The 20958-nt window shown below is 40.4% G+C and overlaps 1 protein-coding gene across 8 annotated transcripts in view; it reads right to left on the reverse strand.

Moving 5' to 3' along the window:
• Nucleotides 1-20958, reverse strand: part of FAM110B (family with sequence similarity 110 member B) — a 152823-nt gene that overhangs the window by 69528 nt on the left and 62337 nt on the right. For 2 of the 8 annotated variants that reach the window (XM_070630552.1, XM_070630555.1), the window contains exon 3: nt 15265-15314. The exons of the other annotated variants lie outside the window; for them this stretch is intronic. The gene's annotated coding sequence lies outside the window, so the exon portion shown is untranslated. The remainder of the gene's footprint in view (nt 1-15264; nt 15315-20958) is intronic. 8 annotated transcript variants of the gene reach the window in all.

Raw genomic sequence — 20958 nt, forward strand, 5'->3', positions numbered from 1 at the left:
GCTTTGTCAAAAACACCATTTAGAAATAATTCATGGTGACAAGCTAACAGCAGATGATTAATCATACAGAACCATTATTGGTATTCACTGTAGTAACAAAACTTATTTCACCTACTTCTTTCTGGATATGTAATAGTCACTAATTTCAATTAATTTTATATGAACCAATCTTAAAAGGAATTTTTAGGAAGTCTGGTCTCATAATTAATTTTCATTAATTTGCAAAATAGATTAAATGGTATTATACACTTGAAAAGTGTTTCCTATGGAATATAAATTGAGGAAAGTCTATAATGAAGAGGTTGATTAAATTTAAAATGACAAATTTATGTGAAACAGGGAGAGACGTCTAGTTGAATACAACCTATGTCCCTGCAGCCTATTTATTTGTTTTCCCTTAAAGTCATTTCTTTCTTCTTGGTATGTTTTGCAAAATTAACAGTTCTGGGATGATGTTAAATCAAATCTGTTAATCTGTTAAATTTATTTTTCCTAATTCCCAGAAATTGGTCTAGTCAAGTTCCAATCCAATGATAATATGCAAACTTCTCATTTCGGTAGTTTTGTTTTGCCTTGCTTTTTATTTGAAAACCTTTACAAAGCGCTGACATCTTCAACAGCCATAATGATTTACTCTAAGAAACCAAATATTCTCAGGGATTAATTAGTAGCCATGGAAAAGAAATATTGACTAAAGGGCAGTATTCATCCTCCAATCTTTGTGCACCACAATCTGTTTGGGAAATAAACCAGTGAGAGGAATGGCATGGCCCATAAACTTCAAGGGAAAACACAGAAACTCACGGCCCATAAATTCAAGAGTGAACAACTGTGTAGAAATGTGGACACATCCACAAACTCTGGAAAATAGGATGGAGACAAGTCTGCTGAAGGAAATAACTGCTGCACGTGCTACCACGAAGCCTCGTCGATGTGAATTATCAAAGCGCAATCACCATCATCAGGAGCGAAAACTCTAAGAGCAACTGGCTTCAGTGGTTTGGCCTAAGGCACAGCTCCCTGGAGGCTGCCAGGATACAGACCAGTAACACTTCCAGGCATTTATCTAGGAAACATCCAACCACTTTGCCTTCCTCTTCATTTAACAGACTGCTAGCTCAAAAAAAGGTACTTTTAAAAAGCTGTTTGATTAATTTGTCTCATGCCTGTTTTGTATAAGACATTAAACAGACGCTTTCTAAGAGAAAGAAGAAACTGTCCTTTCTTAGATCTTATCTGTCAACATGCTGAGAACCAATATTAGTTCTGAAACTGAGTAACAGTTAATTGGTGATCTGTCTCATTGCCACCCTGCGAGGTGAGCCGATATATTTTTTTAACCTCTGGAATAGCACTTTTGTCTTTGAACTTCAGACAACTCATCCTTCATTCTGAAAAATCATTCATTTACTCGATGAATAGTTTTTGGCATCTACTACGTGCAAGGACTGTGGTGGACACTAGGAGCACAGCAGGGAGTGAGACCGTGCTCAGACTCCTAGTGGAGCTTCCATTCTAACGAGGGAGATAAACATTAAGTGATTCATTAACAAATGAGTAATTACGGTAGACGAAACTGCTGTGAAATGCAGGATGCTGTGAAAGCACGTAAGTTGGGTGGAGAGTCTGGTCTGCGGCTGAAGCAGGCTTTTGGCTGGAGCATGGGTGAGGGCTGAGTGCTGTGAAGGTCCTGGAGAGGCCAGCGGGAGCCAGAGGACACAAGGGGGGGAGGGGGGGCACACAGCTGCAAACTGCATACATGAGAGGAGGAAAAGGGTCTGGTCCAAGCTGTCTGGAAATCTGACTGCTGGTGAATTCCTTCCAGTTCTTTCTAGTTAATAGTTTCTTATTATTTCTAAATCAAAACCCTCACTTATCCTTCCTTGAAAAGAATGAAAATGTGTACATCTCACAGTTCCTACAATGGCCAAGAAGGAGCAGACAGTCACCACAGAAACAGCTTACCTCACCGAATGGGTTTCCCCAAGTTCTGTTTGATTCTCTAACCTTGGAGAATGAGGAGAGGAAAGCCTGTGTATCAAGAATTTCCATACAGAACACTGTTAGAGTTTTCTTCCTTTGGAAAAGAAATCAGGGTTCACACAATAAAAACGATTCTGTTTAAGCCCATGGCTCCCAGATAACTTTAGACTTGTCTGAAGATTCTGACTAAGAGTGTCTCCATTTCAGCTATTTATCAAACTCCAACTTGCTGAGAGGGACCCAGGGGGCCTGCTTCTGCTCTGAGGAACACCTGGGCATGAGGACCTGGGCATGGGGAAGCCTGACCACAAGCTGGGCCACCATGGCTGACATTTCTCTCATTTGGCTGGGGGAAGCCCCAGCTCAACTCTACTCCCAGCTCTGCCAAAGGAGGGAGCAGGGATCAGCAGCCCAGGATGGTCCAGGACAAGCCAAACAACCCAGCCCACGCAGAGAGTGGGGGCCAGCAAGTGTTGGGATAGACAACTTGTAGCATTTCCACTGTGGTATCTTAGGCCACCAACAGGAAGTTACTGCACGAGGAGCTGGGCATAGATGCCAACAGCTGGCTCCCTCAAAGCCATGCTAGGATCTCTAGCATGCCACCTACCCCCATTTCGAGGAAAAGAAGAATGCCCAGGCTATGGAATTCTGCTCTGGCTACTGGGTGTAGGACAACCAGTGAAAAAGCATAAGGATAGTTGGTGTCCCTTCCTTTTCTGTTCCTAACACCCAAACATCGGCTTTTCTTTTCTTTTCTTTCTTTCTTTCTTTGAGAACGTGGCATACAGGACACTCAATGCAGTTGTAATGTGGCTGGGCTGGGAACGATTGAATTAGGCTGCTGGAAATTACTACAGCTGCTCCAAAGGCCATGCGTAGCTCTCATCTCCCTCTTTCTTCAGACTCTTAGCATCCTGTCCTGTTTACCATGAAGTGACCCCAATGCCTCAGTAGGACCTCAGAGGTTCCTTTGTATGTCTGCACAGAACACAATTGGGCAAGTCCGTTCTCAGGCCTCCTGGGAAGCTGCCCACTAAGAAAGATGATTATGTTTGGACGATCATCTTGCCAGGCTGCATAAGCAGATCACCTGAGTCTCCTCTGTGGGGCTCGGTTTATAATCCAGTTGAGCATCTTGTAGTGCCTTGTGTACTTTTATAAGAAGTACACAAGACTCTTGCCCTGGAGGTGAGCTCTCAACCCTACTAAACAAATGGTAACCACAGCATTCAGTACAATGTCCCAAATTAAGAAGAATCCACAGAGGTGCTTCTGTGCAGGTGGACAGAATTAAGAAGAGAGCTGGAATACAGTAGTGCAAAAATGACTTTTCCCTGAAAATCTGAGAAAACTGAACAATTAGGGTAACATCAGAAAGCTTTGAAATTTTGATGCAAAAAGCACACTTATTTGCCTAACAAACAATTCGATTCAGAAAAATCTTCATTAAGATTGTTTTATTCTGCATCTCATGAACAGAGTATTCTTAGGAAAGCATCTTTTTTGATTCACCTGCCTTCCAGAACAGCTCATTTTTACCCAAATAATTGTTTCCTAATCACACAGTCAAATAATCAATTACAGGGAATTTAAAAAATCTCTCATTGTACACAAATTTAAGCACTGCATAATAAAAGGACTTCTATAGTCTCCAGAAATAAAAACTGCCACCATCCTTTCATTTATATTTATATAGGTCTATAAGTCAAACATGGGTTTGTTCAGCTGATAAGGTAGGATGCACATGGACATTTCATACATGTGTAAGCAGTTGTTGATTTCAGAACACGCATGTCCAAATGGCATGTGGACAGCAGAGAGCCCTGCATGAATGGACGTTCTGCCAATTAAAAATTACTGTTACCAACAACTCTCTTTAACAACAACAAAGCCACTGCGGTGGTTTAAGACATCAGTGATTTATACCTTAATGGGAGTGATTTTAAATAATGAATAAGATTAATCCTTAGCATCCTGCTTGTAGCTCTTAAGAAATAAAAGCTTAGGACAGAGAAGAGAGAGTTACTTGAGAACCTAAAACACTAAGGTGATATTGCTTCACTAATTCAGGAAATATATATTGAACCTGTTATGTGATCATGGGTTGGGATATGGCCCTCCCCTGCCAGAGCCACAGGTGAGGGAGGCAGGAAGCACCTGCGGGCCTGCAGGAAGGCAGGGGTTTCAGAAAGGGGAGCCACCGCGCTGGGTGTACCTTAAGATGCTGTCTCGGGCATTTGTGGCAGGCATTTTCTTCAAACACAGAATTTGTCCTAATGTTCTAGTGTGTTCACCACCACCGACCAATGACAAACCTGAGACATCGAGGACACAGGTTCCCGGGGACACAGAGCAAGACAGGAGGTTGGAAGGTGGATAGAGTCCCAACTGGGGACAGCTTTAGACTCTCACAGTGGGGAGGAGCAGAGGAGCAAAGACCATAGTTTTATGTTAGGAAGACTTGTCCTCTATATATGGATATATGGGTATATTGCTTTTTCTCCATGAATTGTATTTCCACTCAGACTTTCCACATAAAATGGGGCAATCTTAATATATATGTCATTCAGGGTGGTCTGTAAAGATTCTTGGCCACAAGAAAAACAATTACTTGAAACTGAAAGGATTTCATGTCTTTACTCAGGAAACACGAGTGCTTTTCAACGTGCAGGGCACCGAAAACCTGAAGATAATTACAAGCGCCTTCACTGCTGAGGTGCTAGCAAGGAGGCTCCAGAGGCGCCGGCCCACAGTCAGGCATGCTCTGGACTCAGACCACAGGGCGTCCAGCTCCAACACCCGAGAGCAAGTTATTGAACCTCATGTGTGTCTCACTGTCCTCATCTAGCAAGAAAATGATACCAGCAGAACTTTCCTCGCAAGATTTTTGTGATGATTAAATAGGAATTACCTGTAAAGCACAGAGAACGCTGCCCGTTGCATGGCAACACCCCATGTTTGAGAGGTTACCATTGCTCCTGTGCTGGTGCCTGGAACTTACTCAGTTCTCAAATAGGGTTCCTTGTTATCTACATACTTCCTCCCTCTGCTCATAATGACATTTAACTAGTATTTATTGAGCTCTCAGCATTTGTCAAATACTGTGCTAGGATGAGGACATGGACCTTCCAAACCAGGGAAGGAGACAGATAAAACACCACCAATGATTAAACCTGAACAGAGTCTTTAAATTGACAAGGAAGTTTCACATGCATTTTCTGCTTTGAGACTCCCCAAAATGCTGTCAGGGAGGTATTATTATTATCATCCTCAGTTTAGAGATGAGGAAAAGGGGCCTGGGATGGTTACGGGACTTGCTCAGGGACTCCAGACTCAACTGGCTCCTATTTTGCTCCTCTTCTCACTAAAACCATGTTTGTTCCTACATACAAAAAATTAATTACTGTGGGCATAATAATGGGATATTGTTAAATAATTTTATATATAATAATATAATAGATATTATAATATAATAAACAATTAGATATTACTATCTAATAAGAGCTATGAGTTAGGTTGTAGCAGCAGTCCTGAGCCACTTAGCTTTCCTTCTGTTCTCAGATGATACCATGTTTTCTGAGTGCGAACAGGCATCTTCTAGGATGGGAAGCATTTACCTCAGAAATCATCTCTGTACTATCAAAAGGACCCAGGATTGGACTCTCTCTCTATTGATTCCTACAAAACTTTAAATTACAATAAATAGACTAATGTCCTAAATTTTGGCTTTATCTGCCAAAGTGGAATACCTACACATTTCAGTTAAATGAACTTTTTATCATTTTAAATAGTTCTGTACAACATCAGCACCAGTTCTTGGACATATCTCCACACTTGCAGCCCAACATCAAGGTATATAATCTTGCATGAGTAATGCATGTGGCTATTTTAAGCAAAAGCTTCATGGAAAAACTTCAAGTATGCATGGCACGAATGTTCATAATTATGTTTTAATGTTACTAACTTTGAAAGCTCAGACTTTTGTCCAAACAAATATGTAACTACAGAACATAATTTATTATGAAATTCATTTGGGGTCTTCCTGAAACTTTTAAAGTCAGTAGAGGTGAAAGGACAGTTGTCTTGAAAGGGTCATATCAAAACTTTGGAGGTTACTTCCTGAATGATACTCCTTGGGAGGAATTATGTTGCTAGAACAATATCGCCATATACTTCTCACATTCTACCCCATTATATTTTATCTGAATCTAGCTACTTTCCAGCTGGTAACCTTGGGTAAATTACTTAACTTCTATATGCTTGAATTTTCTCCTCTGTAACATGAGGATGAAGATGTGTGGATTAAATGAGGTAATATATACAGAAAGCATTTAGGGAGTGCCCAGCATTTCGTAAACATTACAGAAGCCCCCTCTTATCTGAGGTTTCAGTAACATTTGGTCAACTGTGGTCCAAAAATATTAAAAGGAAAATTCCAAAAATAAACCATTCTTAAGTTTTAAATTGCAAACCGGTCTGAGTACTGTGATGAAACCTCATACTGTCCTGCTCCGTCCCACCCGGGACATGAATCATTTGTCCAGCATATGCGTGCTGTGTATGCTACCTGTCCATTAGTCACTTAGTAGCTGTCTCGGTTATCAGATCGACAGTCGCGTTATCACAGTGCTTGTGTTCAAGTAATCCTTATTTTACTCAATAACCGCCCCAAAGCACAAGAGTAGTGATGCTGGGGATTTGGGTCTGCCAAAAAGAAGTGGAAAGTGCTTCCTTCAAGTGCTTTCTAAAAGATGAAAGTTCTCAGCTTAACAAGCAAAGAAAAAAAATCCTATGATGAGGTTGCTAAGATCTACAGTACTCTTATTACAGTATATTGTTCTAATTGTTCTATTCAATATGTTATTGTTAATCTCTTACTGTACCTAATTTATAAATTAAACATTAACATAAGTATGGATGTACAGGAAAAAACACAGTATATATATAGGGTTCTGTACTGTCCATGGTTTGGGGCATCCACTGGGGGTCTTGGAACATATGCCCACATTCCAAGGTGGGGGACTACTCTATATATGTTCTCCTTGCTTGGCTGATGGCAAAATTAAAACATCCAGGCCAAACGATATTATCGTTATTAGAAAAACTGACCCTCTCCCAGAAAAAGAAGTATATAATGTAAACATATAACCATCACGTCCAGAGCACAAGCCAGATGGAACATGCTATACGGATAAGAGTTTGTTAATAACATCTAGAAATTCTGGAACTTAAATAAAGCACAACTTTTTTCCTGGGACAATTTGGAAAAGCTTCTTAAAATTTTACAAACGTCTCTCTCTTTACCCCTGGCCATTCACTTTGGGAAAATAATCCAGAGGAAATAGTTGGGATCACATGCAAAAAAAAAACCTTACAAGTAATTGAAGATATGTGCAAAAAAAAATTGAAAATCTTAACATTAAACAATAGCCAATTGGTTAAATAAACGATGATGTATAAATAAAAATATGGAACATTATGCAGTTATCAAAGGTGATATTATAGAAGACTATTAAATGGAAATATAGCTGAATATTAAGTGAGAGTCATAAATCGATGTATATTATGATTCCATTTTTGTTAAAATTATCTCTATTATATATATACACATAGCTCTGTGAATATATATACAGAAAAAGGGCAAATGCCACAATGTGCATAGTTTTTAATCTCTGCATGGTTTAACTTTTCTGAATTGTTTAATTTTTCTACTGTGTTATCACTAACACTGAACATAAACTATTTGTTAAAACTCTATTTTTTTCCCCACTTTTACCCAAGGAAAAGAAAAAACCGTGGCTGGCACATTTCTAATGAGTAGCCCCTCTAAAGCCTCAGGCTTGGAGATTCTTGCTGCCTTGGGCCCTGGTCATAGGATCTGGCCTACAGCCAATTGACAGGGTATAGCTTAGCTTTGCTAACCAGCTAGTAAGTGGCAGCCTCAGCAAACAACGTTTTGATGTGCTCATCATTCCCAGTCATAAGTGAAACCACTAGGGTGGGAACCAAAACTTCAGCCTGGATTGTCAATCAATTTACTGATGATTATCAGACATGAGGGCAAGTCTCTGTTGGCCCTGGTACAAGTCCTCATGGCTAAGGAGGGCTCAGATATTCCTTTCCTTAGTTATTTATTTGGATAACTCTCTCCTTTTATCAAAGGGCATTCTTAGACATTTGGAAGATATGGTCAGGTTCAAACGTCTACAAAGAAGCCAGTAAATTTAAGTGACGGAGAAAATGGAAAATAATTTCTTTGGCTATAAAGTTAGAAACATTAGCATGATTCAAGATTGACTGGAACCGTGGCAAGTTTCTGAAGCATTATGGATTGCTACTTTCTTTTACCATAGTGGAAGATGAGTTTAAAAAAGGAAAGCAGAGGAATCACCTCCAGCATGGCTGCCTATACTGCCTCTATTTTTACTTTTATGTTTTTAAAATCTTACGAACCATAGCTCAGTATTATTCATAGATAATGGTTTGATGGTTTTGTCAGAAAGATATTTCCATTTATATGTATACATTTTAAAGGTAATTTTATTATATCTGGGGACCAATTTTTTAAGTTCCACAATAGAAATTAATGTGCAAGTGGGATTTGTTTAACAGAAATTTGCCTTGGTGCTCTATTCCATCTGTACGGTTAAGTGGGAAATTACCTATAAAACCAAGACTTTTTTTCCTACTGAAAATAATCATACCCCAATTTCTTTTTTGAATAAGTTTTTCATAAATGGTGACTAGTTTTCTGTATCTAGATTCCCTATATTTCTCCTGTTTCTATTTTCATATGTAGAGATCCTTTTCTATGTTTCTGTTATAGCAAAGAAACTTTTTCATTATGTAATCCTGTGAAAGGCAGTGACGGTAATGATGGGACCTTTTTCATTTAACAAGTGTTAGTCTCCTGAAATGTTTACCACTCAGTGATTGTAACAGAAAACACATTAAGTCCTTTAAGAATGAGGAAGAAGTTATTTGAAGAGAAAGAATCCTTTGGAAATATGAATATGTGAATAGTTTCCAAATGAAGAAGAAAATCTTTGTCATTTATTTGAGGTTCTTTGTTGGGTTAATAATGTATGCTTTAGGGATACAATAAAGAAAAAAGTTCTTCCTCCAAATGTTACCAGAACAGTTTGTAAATCTCTGCTGATATTTGCAAGGCTTTTTTTTGTTTTTCTTGGTGAGGAAGATTGTCACTGAGCTAACATCTGTGCCAATCTTCCTCTATTTTATGTGGGACAGCATAGCTTGATGAGCAGTGCTAGGTCCGTGCCTGGGATCCAAACCTGCAAACCCTGGGTCACCAAAGCAGAGCACACAAATTTAACCACTATGCTGCCAAATTGGTCCCTGAAAGGCATTTTTGCAGATGTGGGTTCTCTCTATGTAAGGCACCTTTTCTAAACTCTGTATCAGTGTATCAGGGAGAACAAGCCTATGGAAAAGATAAGCTTCATTGCATCTTACTTGTATCATGTGTATGTCATTAGATTTGAAACTGCAAGTGATTTAAAGGACATTAATTCACCTTAAGGAAACTTTCTTGGGTTTCTCTTTGACTTTATTTCCAAAGTCAGATTAGAAGCTAATTTAAATTTCAAGTATTCGATTACATTCCTCTCGAATAACTGCTCACGATCTTTGCCAAGTCAGTGCTCCCATTCAGGGAGAAGCTATTTTAATTCCACTGCAGGCAGGTCTTCTAATGAAGGGGACAGTTTAAATTCCTCTTACATGAAATAGCACAAGACAAAGGTTTCTTATCATAAAGGCTGAGTCAAGCCTACAAAATGCTTTGTATCCTAAATTATATACACGGCTTTTAAATTAACATTGCAGAAATGTTCTGTATTAGGAATAAACAGCATAAAGTACCTAACAGATTAGTGGAAAAGAACCACAGGAGTCCAGAGAGCAGTGACACAAAGCGGCCACTTGATAGCTTGATGTTATTCAGACTAAAGAAGATTTTCGTTTTAATCATCTTCACCCAAAGGGTAAGCATCATCTTCACATTTGTCTTTATTGTTGTTTAAGAAGAAAAACAATTTGAATCCGTAATTTGAGTCAGTGCTAGGCTTTAAAAAGATGGTGTCTGGTGTTCCATTATCCTAAAAAGGTGGGGGAAGGGGGAAAATGTGGGGGGTTAGTTAATTTCACTTTGTCTACAATGGGTGCAGCTCATTCTCACAAAACAGTGGATCCTGGCTTCTCTGGGTAAAGTAAGTAGAAAACCTTGTAGGCCTCGGTCCTGCATCAGAAATGATGAGCGGTGCAGTTGATGAGAATGAATACTCCCACTCCTTGAGACGCTCCAGGCGAGAGAGCCTGGGTCCTGCATAACGGGCGGAGTCTCCTGCCCTAAACACCAGCCCGGGACAGGCCAAGGGAGGAAGGATGGAGAAAAGAGATTTTATTTGATTTGTAATTACTCCTTTTCTTAAAATTTCCTCATTTGCAGCAAAGGAACTTAGAATTTCTTCTTTTTTTTTTCTTTTTGAAAAACAACAATTTCAGTCCTTCCAAAAGATGCTGATGCTGTGTATCGTTGGAGAGAAGGTATTTTACAGGAAAAAAAATACTCCATTGGCAACCAAGAAAATGCAATACTAAAGCATTATTTTAAACATTGGTTGGTCTCAGTGTGAGAATAACTGGAATTTCAGTTAGCCTATCTTCCTTTTTGATTTACCAGTTTTGGGCTCCTCTGTAGTCTGCTCACTCATGCCTTCATACACATTTCTTTTCAGCATTATTCTCTGACCTAAATCACAGTGAAATGGAATATATTACACCAAATTTTTCATATCTGAACAAACTGCAGTCATTCAACCGCATAACACATTCCACCTGCAAAACTCCATGTCAGAATCTCAGATTAGGGACGTTTCCCACTTGGTGGAAATGTGATCCACTGTGAGGAACCTAGAAGGTGGTTCATCTGCATTCTCACTGAAAAGAAAGTATCCTCCACACAGAGGACAGGAAGCTGTTCCATAAAGACACGGGAATCCCAACATTGTGGTATTAATAAGAATAAAGAATTAGATCAATGAAGCAGAAGAGAGTCCAGAAATAGATCCACAAATATACCACTGATTTTTGACAAATGAACTCAGACAATTCAATGGAAAATGAAAAGAATTTTCAACCAACGATGACGGAAAAATTAGATATTCATTTGGGAAACTGTCAACTTTCACCCCTACCTCCCACCAAAAATATAAACCTAAGATAGATCATAGACATAAAAGTTTAAAACTGAAACCACAAAGCTTCCAGAAAAAAACAGGAGAATATTTTTGCAACTTTGAAGTAGGTAAAAATTTCCTAATTTCCTAACAAAAAACACTAACTATAAAAAAACGAATTACCAATTGGTCTTTAAAAGAATTATCAAATAACACTGTTAAGAAAATGAAAAGGCAAAATGACAAACAATTCAACTTAAAAAAAGGGCCAAAGACTTAAACAGATACATCACAAAAGTAGAAAATATGAAGGCCTATAAGCGGATGGAAAGGTAGTCAGCGTCACCAGGCATAAGAGAAATACAAATTTAAACCAGAAAAAGACATCATTTCATAGCCCTCTTATCACTAAAAATAGAAAGACAATACCAAATGTTGGCAAGGATGTGGAACAACTGGAACTCACTCACTGCTAACAGAAAAGTTAATCAAACATCTACCCTATGACCCAGAGATTCCACTCAGGGGTATCATCCAAGATAAAAGAAAACACACGTCCACAAAAGGACTTGTTCAACAATGTGTATAGCAACTTTATTCAAAATGCCCAACTGGAAACAAGCCAAACATCCATTAACAGAAGAACCGACAAGCAAACTACAGTATACGCACACAACGGAATAAGAGGACCGAGCTACGGATACAACGAGGATGAATCTCAAAGACATGACATGGATGGAAAGGAACTAGCACAAAGGGTATTTATTGCATGATCCCCACTGTAGAAATTTAAAAACAGATAAAACTAATTTATGGTGAGAGAAATCAGAACAACGATTTCTTCTTTGGGGTGGAAAAGGAGGAACTGACTAGAAAGTGCCAAGGGAGAATTTGCTGGGTGATGGCAATGTTCTATACCTTTATTAGGGTGGTGCCATGACTGTGTATAATTTGTTAGAACTTATCGAACTGTACACTTAAGATTTGTAAATTTTACTTAAAAAAAACCCCCATATTGTATTAAAAAAACAATATTACCAACACTGTCTTAGTACAAAGTTTTTAAAAAGGTTTTATTACTGATCTGATATCCTAATAAAATTATTTTTAAATTCTTCTGAACCTTTCTACCTCTTATTTATATGTAGTATGCCACGTATTTATAAAGAAAACATGATGACTCGATTCCATATGAACTTATGACAGTTATAGTTTACTCATTTTAATGTCATATTGTGCCATTATCCATGAGATTACTTTATCAGGACCTGAGAATAATTTTTTCTACTTGTAGGCCCTTGGAAAGCTTATTTTAAACAGTTAGCCATCATTAATACCCATTTAAAACCTTTATTTTTGCCTCTTCAGCTTTTACTTGACCAATTTTCCTTTTATTTGTCTCATGTTTGTAATAAAGGAATTTTCTGGAAGAAATTAATATGCATTTTATATGAATATAATATATACACTTACCTCTTTTTCTAACTGACTTGTATATTACTCTTAAAAACACACAGCTAAGCATCTTGAGGTCAATGGAAACTTTAAGAACAGTCTTGGTTTTGAATATCTGTTCTGTTCCTTACTAGTTATACAAGTTTAGGTTAAATTACTTCATTTCTTTAAGACTCAGTTTCTTCTTAAATAAAAATAACTATTTTATGGCTTCAAAAGGGGACAGGAGGTAGGAGCTGGCCCCAGCAGCTAGTAAGGGAGGGTTCTGTCTGTAGAGAATTTAAAGAACAATAATAAAGCCTCATGCAAACAATTCTAAAACATACCAGTGATCAAATACCTGTCCCCACAGGGCAAAGTGATCCCAGTGACACTACATATGACAATTCAAAGCAACACAGTCTGGCAGCCACCTCTGAGGGAGGGAGCAGAAGTAACACAAGCCTGAGGTCTCACTCAGCTCTGGCCCAGGAACAGCTGACCTCCACTGAACACCTTCTCTGTGCCTGGCCCCCCGCTAAAACACATTAACCACTTCATCCTCGCAACAATTCTATGAAGCAGATACTACTGCCATTTCACAGCGGAGGAAGCTGAGAGAGAGGTCAGTCACCTTCTCGGGGCTACCAGCTGGTGAGTGGTGGAATCTGGGGTCCCCGGCAGTTGACCCCAACATGTGCACTTGAACCTTGAAGCTGCACTATGGTTCCGAGCTTCCAAGGCTTCCCGGGGGCTTTAAAAGGTGACTGCGAAAGGAGTGGGAAGGTCAGAAAAGAAGGACTCTCAATTTATAACAGTCTGTTTTGGAAAATTTGGATCCTCAAAGCTTGAATCACAACAGTACAAGAAATAAGAATAATTAAAAGGGCAGAGCCTCCAGTTATAGTTCTTAGGAAAATAAACTACGATCTAATTTCCCAATATCCAGGAAATGGAGAAGAGCAGCCTTGCCAAAAACCTTGCATTCAGCTGCCTAAATGCACCATGTTTGTTTGTTTGTGTGTGTGTGTGTTTGCGTGCGAGTGCCAAGCTCCTCTCAGGCGCTCTACAAGCTAGCCCGGCCCAGCACCGTGTCCGCCTGGAGCCTGCGCCTGGCTTCCCTGGGGCCATGGACCTGTGAGTGGGCCCAGTGCTCTTGCCAAGGAAAGCAGCGACCAACTGCAGGGGCCAGCAGAGGGGAGCAGAGCATTCCAGGCGCGCAGGACTGCGTGTGTTTTCACAGCAGTGAACTCGCCCCTGGCCACGGTGTGAATGTGGCTATAAATCAAGTGGTAATTAGATTTCGCAGCATTTAGCACAACCCCTCTGCCCTCATTTACCAGCAACGGACAGGAAAGAAAGGCAGACCATTCCCACCAAGTATGCAGGCTTCTTCACTTTGAGCCTTGTGTTCTGCTTTCACCCTCAAAGTACAAGGCAGCCCCGGAGAGAACATTCTCTCAGGGTCCAGGCTGCGTGACAATACCCTGCAATGACACCAAGGATGGGGATGGAAAAATCTCCGGGAGAAAGGGGATCTGTCCTTATCATAATGGAACAACCAAAAGCCTACGGAAAACAGAACAGCAGTTCAAATAAACTATGCATTAGTAGGAAAATTTAATTAACCTATCAGAAAAGCATCGGAATCTTCACAGATACATGCACAACACAGGCACCTAAGCAAACTAAGTTCTCATTTGATTTTAGTCAAGGCAAATTCGGCCTTCACTTTGGGCTATAAACATGCCATCTTGCGCGATTTATAAGGATTTATAAGGGAGACCTCAGGAGATGTGTGAATTATGCCTTTATGAAGATTTTAGCTTTAAATGTTATCAAGCCCCAGGAAAATGCAACTGAATACTTGGGTTTACGTAAAATGTCAGTGTTCTCTTTTTAGTGTGACTTGATGCTTTTTATTTTACATTTCCACACTTCACTTAACTTAACTTTTGATAACCAGTAGAAATTGAAACAGTACTGGAAAGCTAAACATTTAATGTGTATTTATTTTAAACTACTGGCTATATTCTCAATGGACTCATCCTGACAACCTCAAAAAGCTAGAGATGTCAATGATTCCAAATTGCATTATGATTGGAAATTTTTAGTTTAAAAACTTATTATTTTAGACCATAAGTTGGCAAATCTTTTTGTAAAGAGCCAGATAGGGGATATTTTAGGCTTTGTAGGCCACGCAGTCTCTGTCATGACTTCTCAGCTCTGCCACTGCAGCACAAAATAGCGAAGGTCAAAGTGTAAACAAATGATCATGGCTGTGGCCCAATAAAACTTTATTTACAAAAACTGACAGTGGGCTGGACTTGGCCCATGGGCCATCGTTTGCTGCACTCTGATCTAGACCAGACTAAAACAGCACGGAAGGTGGTCTCTAACATATATGGAAACTGACACCTCCAAGTGAAAAAGAACTATAAATAAGCAACTCCTTGTACCCAATTGTATAAGGCAAATGTTTCTTGAGTTTCTGGAAGTTGCTAATTTTTATCACGAAACATAAGATTTGAGGGTGTTCATCCTTTCTTGCACGTAGCACATTAATGGGTGTTAATGCTGATCAGAGCTGGAAACCGAGCTTGTCCTACGTGTGACTCGAGGTGGCTAACAACGTTCTACTCACAAGGGAAGGCTTCACTTGACCAGCCCTGGATCTCAAGAGGCCCAAGGCACCTTAAAAAGAAAAATGCCACTTCTGTCACTTAAGAGCACAACTGATTTACTCAACTTCAAAAGGGCACTGAAAATGCCACGCTTTGAAAAACACAAAACACTAAGGGAGTGGGGAGACGCATGATGTACCCTTCCCAAATGACACAAAAGAATGTGTGTCCACAGGTGTAAGGAAAATTAATTAAAATGCAATCTTTAGATCAGGAATGGTGATTATTTAAATGCCAAGAAGAAACATAACCCCAAATGGAAAGGGAAAAAAAAGATACAGAGAGAGGAGGGAGAAGACTGAAGCTATTCAAATGAAGTCGGCTAACACAACATCCTCAGCTGGGCGCCATGCTCTCAGGTTTGCAAACGCTCTTGCAGGCAGAGTGGAGAGTCCCGCGTGCTTCCAGCACCACACCTCAGGTGCATACAGGAAAACACGGCTGCTCTCCAACCCTGCTGCTCACTGGCCCAGCTGACAAGGCCAGCATGGCTGCTTCGGGCTGGTGCCCTCATTACAGAAAGCAAACTACTTGAAACCCAAACTCTCCGAGTTTGCCACTGGAGTCCTTTTTGGAACAAGAGAGGGTATGAATAACTATCTCAGTTTCCCAAGATTTTATATCACAGTCTGTGTGATTCTTTTTTTAAGCCACTAGTTTGAGAATGCAGCAATTCAATACTACATACCATCTGATAACATGGTGTAGAAAAATGGAGAAAGAAAGGAAAAAAAGAGCTGAGAAGGTGCTATGAAGTAATTGTTAATTTTTCAGATACATGAATAAACATGTCATTAGCCGGAATAAGAAATTTATGAACTAAAGGGATTACTTGTATAAAAACAGATGTATACAGCAGTAGAGGTCTTTGATTTTTTTTTTTGGTGAGGAAGACTGGCCCTCAGCTAAGATCTGTGCCAGTCTTCCTCTATTTTGTATGTCGGACGCCACCACAGCATGATGAGTGGTGTGTAGGTCTGTGCCCAGGATCCACACCCCAGAACCCTGGGCTGCTAAAGCGGAGTGTGTGAACTTAACTACTACGCCATCAGGTGAGCCCCAGAGGTCTTTTGCTTTTTGAGGGACATAGTTCTCCCCACTCCCACCATCAACTCTGACAAGCTCTAGCTCCAAATACACTGGTCCCAAGCCCCTCGGGAAACACAGATGATGAACGGGTCCAGAGACTACTCTCTCACCTCCTCTCAACTGCTCTGCTCTTTGCAGTGTCAATCTTCTCCTACCGACTAAATCCCCAGAGTGTTCCCTCCTATTCTTGTGTATCTTTGCTTAGTTGTGTCTAATTGAAGAAACACAGCAAACTATACCCAGCTAGCAACAGGTCTTCTGCACAGCCCATTTTGAAAAATCACATTATCGTTTATGATTCTTCGGTAATGAAGCAGAGGACTATGGGGGAGGTATATAAACACTCCGCTTGCTCTTGTTCAGTTGGGCTTGGAAGGAGACTTCAGACTTCTGCATCCATTTGCCCTCAGGGAGAAGGGATCTGGCCCCCTGGGTGTAGACTGCTCCTGGCTGGTGCCAGAATCCTCCTATCAGGAGGTGCCAACAGGGTTTCATATCCAACTTCACTCCCCCACCGCCAGGTATATATATACAATATATAATACTATATATTGAAAGCAAACAGAAAAATTTTAAAAGTGATGAAGTGAAATTCCAGTGAAAAACAGAAAAACATTTTCAGGCAGGCCAAATATTGAATAAAGTTTATAGTAAAACATAAAAGGCACTGAGATAAAATAATTGAAAATATCTTACTGAACCAGTAAAAAAAAAAAAAAAGGTCTTAAACCTTTTTCTTGCCTATCTATAGTGACTGACCTAGGGATCTCACGGCTCTAGATCCCACAGATGTGCTAACGACTCCCACGTGTACCTCTCCAGTCCGCCTTCTCCCTGACCTCCAGACTGGTGTATTCACCAGCAACTCACCGTCTCCATTTGCATGGCATCAGCAGCTCAAACTCAAAGGGTCCAAAACTGAGCTGCTAAACCCACTCTCAAATCTCTCCACACCATTCTCTCCTCCGCTAGTTAACCACAGCATCCTTCTTCTGGGTGCTTTGGCCAGAAACCCTGGAGTCACCCTTTATGTTTTCTATCACACCACACATCCAAATTGTCATTAAATCCTATACACCCAATTTTCAAAATATTTCCAGAACCTAACCATTCCTCACCTCCTACACAGCTGGACCCTGGCCCAAGCCACTGTCACCTGTGCTCTAAATTACTGCAACTGTCTTACTGGTCTCATCCAGTCTCAGCACAGCAGCCACAGAGACCCTGTTAAGATGACGGTCAGACCAAGTCACTCCTCTGTCCAAAACCCTTTAACAGCCTCCCACGGCCTTCAGGGCAAAAGTCAAAATCCTAACAATAGCCCTACAGCCCTTTCCACTCCGGCTCCAGGTAAACCCTCTGACCTCAGTTCCGACAGCATGACAGCCCCCTCCACTCCTAAACACTGCTCTCCTGGCAGCTCCCAGGCGCACTGCCAGGCCCCTCCTGCCTCAGGTGCCACTCCTCTGGTTGTTGGCTGAATTCAGTCCCTTGTGGCTGGAGGACTGGCATCCCAGTTTCCCTGCTGGCTGTGCCATTCTCATCCCCTAGAGGCTGTTCACCGTCCCTGCCATGCGGCCCTCCCACAGCTCACCTCTCCAAGGTCGGCAGGACAATCTCTACTCCAGTGTCCTGAGACTGAGACTTACAAGATGGAACCAAATCATCACCTTCACTGGATCAGTCTCACCCACTCAGCACAAGGTCATCTCAGAACTCCGCCTACCACGCTCCCCGAAGTGCACCCACCACCTCTCCCCTACATCATACATCCATCCCCAGCCCTGCTTTACTCTCTTCTTTTTACCATTTGAAAGACTAAATATTTTATATATTTATCGTCCGTACGTCTGCTCCCTCTCACTGAAACAAGCCTCAGGAGGGCAGAACCTCCTGTGTTTTTGATTATTGCTATATCCCCTGCCTGTAGAAGAACAGTGCTCAAAGCAGATTATCGATAAATATTTACTGAAGGAATAAATGATTTACTACACAGGTTTCCTTTCAAAGCGTCAGCATCTCACATCCCTGATTCTACGGCTAAGCCACAGATCGCTATGCCCTCTTCCGACTGTCACTGCATTGCAGCAGGACTGTGTTCAGACACAAAACATGAAACTAAATGTTCTCTTTCCCATGACAACAGCACTATCCAGTTTTATTTTATTGATAGTTTTATCAGCCAACTATGTGGTGAGAACTCCACAGTGAATATTTGCAAAACCAGCATTTTATACTTATGTGAAAACAGAGACGTTCAGTGTCCGGTTCCCAGGCCCATAGATAATTTCTGTGTTTGTTTGTTTATCTTAAAAATTCTTCAGTGAAACAGTGGAGAGAATAGGAAGTAAAGACTAAACTCCCCTTGAATGCTGACTCCAAGAAAACCATGCATATATGACTGGGGTGGGGGGTGAGTTAAACAAAGAGAGGTGTGGCATTCAGAAGCAATGAATATCCTATCGCTAGAGTAATATATATTACAGATCCATTATCCATCTCATTTAAAGGTATGCGGCTTTTTGCAAGAGGTAGGGGAACACGCAAGGCCAGAGGCTGTAAAAGTGAAATACAAGTCCATGTAAAATACACACTGTATATCCATTTCACCTCACGTGCTTCTAGTTAGCAAGGTTTTTTAGGTGATAAAAAAAATGTATATGCACTTAAAACAATACTCATAAACCCACTGCAATTGCCAACTTCTATAACAAACTGATGATTTACCTGCCACACAGCCTAAAAACCATTCACACATGGTCTCCACTAGAAGTAACCAAATGCTCCTCAGGTGATCACAGGTCATAAAAGGCAGCCTGATTTTCTCTTTTACCTTGTTCAAGATTGCCCACTCTTCTTTATTTTACTAGCACTACTACTATTAATATAATTCAAGGAACACAATAAATTTCTAAATCTCCCTTGCCACTGATAAATGAGCAATCACTTCTGAATTCCTGGCAGGTTTCTGCTCTGGCTTATCCTCTCTAACCATATGTACAGTTCCCACGTTCATCTGCCAAAAAGAGTGATTCTGGCAAGTCACTCCTGTGGTCATGAACTCAGGGCAGCTCCCTATGGCCTGCCTTGTCAAGTTCTTAACCCGGATTAAGCCCTTAACCTGGGTCAGCTTGGTTTCTACGTTAATGGCAAGACCCTGCACCCTTGACCAGGTCCTCATTTGACCAGGCTCCAGGGCAAATGGCTGAAAGACAATCATAAACCTAAACCCTAAGCCCTAACTGACTGTAAAAACATCCCTTTATACAAAGGACGGACTGCTTCTCTTTCCCTTAGAAATACACACGGTTAAGAAAGAAAAAAGTCCATAAAACACAGTCTTCAGCATCTCAAAGTACCATAAGCATGGAGGTAAATTTGGCATTTCCTAAGCATCTTAACCGAACTTTCTGTGGAAGCAGAATTCTAACACAAACTCCAGGAACTCCCCCTGCCTGGTGGACTCACCCTGCAAAATCCCAGGACAGTGAATATAACCAGTTTTACTCCTTTGATTAGGCACATTCTCTGGCACATTAACCTTAAGATAAGGAGATTATCTGGAAGGGCCCAGCCTAATCTCATGAATCCTTTAAAAGCAGAGTTTTCTCTGGCTGATCAAAGAAGAGAAGCCAAAGAGATGAGAAATGAGGGGGATCTGACCAGGGATCTTGCTGCGATGTTGTGAGAGAACCTGTGAGAAGATACGTGAGAAGGCCCAAGGCAAGGAATTAAGAGAGGCTTCTAGAAACTTATAGGAACTGATGGTAGCCCTTGGCTAAGAGTGGGGAAAAAAGGAGAAGAGTCCTGCCAAAAATCTGAATGAGCTTAGAAAAAGATTTTTCCCCAAAGCCTCAACTGAGAATGTAGTCCGGCCAACACGTGAGTGTGAGACCCTGAGCAGAGAACCCAGGACCTACAGAACCATGAGCTAAGAAATGGCTATCGTTTGCGGAAATTCGATATGCAAGCAACAGGGAACTAATGGGCTTTCTCCTAAGCCTAGCCTCTGACCGTTACAACAGGTGAAAAAGAAAGAAAAGTATGAGAGGCCTCCAAAGAAATCTCTATCCTTTCCACAAACCATGAAATCCAGCAACCAGCAGAACATACAAATCTTTAATGATAGTGACTATTCTAAAGATTATACATAAGCAATATTTTTCAGAAATGTCAAAATAGGAATTAGCCCTTCCATGATATTTTATTAATGTTATATCAATAATATCAACATCGACACTAAAATTTATCTAGGTTTCTATGACATATATTAGGAAAAGTGTTCATCTTCTATTCATAAAAATAGCAATTGATTATCTACTATATACAGTAGCCTTTGTAAGTGCTTATTGAGTAATGCCAGAGAATGCTAAGAAAAACACGGCATTCACATATTATTACAAGAAAAAGTAAACATTAGAGGATGTTGCCCCACTGTTTTTCTTAAGAATAAACATTAAATACTAAAATATAAGTATTCTGCATCTCATTTTGCTTTTATAAGCAATCCTGCTGTTATTCCAATTTATAGACATTTGTTCATTTCTACTCCACGCTAGGCACTA

This window comes from Equus przewalskii, chromosome 8 (genome assembly GCF_037783145.1).
Source record: "Equus przewalskii isolate Varuska chromosome 8, EquPr2, whole genome shotgun sequence".
NCBI classification, from domain to species: domain Eukaryota; kingdom Metazoa; phylum Chordata; class Mammalia; order Perissodactyla; family Equidae; genus Equus; species Equus przewalskii.